This window comes from Scyliorhinus torazame, chromosome 13 (assembly GCF_047496885.1).
Source record: "Scyliorhinus torazame isolate Kashiwa2021f chromosome 13, sScyTor2.1, whole genome shotgun sequence".
Lineage (NCBI taxonomy): Eukaryota > Metazoa > Chordata > Chondrichthyes > Carcharhiniformes > Scyliorhinidae > Scyliorhinus > Scyliorhinus torazame.
The window spans coordinates 133,014,608-133,015,822 of NC_092719.1; positions in this window are offsets into that span (position 1 = coordinate 133,014,608).

The window sequence follows — 1,215 nt, forward strand, 5'->3', positions numbered from 1 at the left end:
TGGTCTTACCTCAGCCCCAGGTGAGTCTGCCCCCTTCCCCCTGGGCCGCCATCAACATCCCCCCGGGCAGAGGACGGGACCGTGCGCTGCAGTGTCACAGCCGCATGCAGGGATGGTCCGGGTGGATGGTGGTACTGTGGCCATGGGTCAGACATAGTCCAACGATGTGGAGCCAGGAGCTCATCGCAGGGTGGGTTGTCATCATCCTCCATGGCCTGCAATAGACACGCGTCCACCGACAACTGTGTGAGCCCGGCCGTTGTGCCGCAGGTGGATCGGCAATGGTGGGGTGGTGTGCATGCGGGTGGGGTGGGTGGGGTTGGGGAGATGGGTGCGGGTGCTGGGTGGGTGGATGGGTGGGGGGTGTCGGTGGACAGCTGTTGCCATGGTGTGCGGTCTGTGGCCATACTACCCGATTCCCACGCCCATCTAGTCAGTGAAGCAGGCGGCTATCAGCCTGTCCCGTGCCCGCTGGCCCAGCCGGTAACGGTGGACAGCCACCTGCCCGTGTATAGCCGGTCTGCCCTGACCATTGCTCCCATCCCCCTCATCTGGAGAGGACTGTGCCTCTTCCTGCTGCCCCTCCACTCCGCCCTCCTCTGCCTGCGGCACATCGCCCCTCTGCTGGGCTATATTGTGCAGAACGCAGCACACCACAATGATGCGGCCGACCCTATCTGACCGATACTGGAGGGCGCCCCCAGAGAGGTCCAGGCACCTGAAACACACCTTCAGCACGCCAAAGCACCTCTCTATCACTCCCCTTGTCGCCTCATGGGCATCATTGTAGCAGTTCTCCGCCTCATTGCGTGGCCTCCGTATAGGCGTCATCAGCCACGATCGCAATGGGTAGCCCCTGTCGCCCAGCAACCAGCCCCTCAGCCGGGGATGGCGTCCCTCGTACATGCCGGTGATGTATGACTGCGACAACACGGATGAGTCGTGTACACTGCCCGGTTAATGGGCGCAGACGTGCAGGATCATCATGCGGTGGTCGCAGACCACCTGTATGTTCATCGAATAGGTCCCCTTCCTATTAGTGAACACGGCCCTGTTATCTGCAGGTGGCCGCACGGCGACGTGCATCCCATCAATCGCACCCTGGACCATGGGGAACCCGGCCACGGCAGAGAAGCCCACAGCCCGGGCATCTTGGCTGGCCCGGTCCACAGGAAAGCGGATGTAGCGGTGCACCATGGTATATAGGGCGCCTGT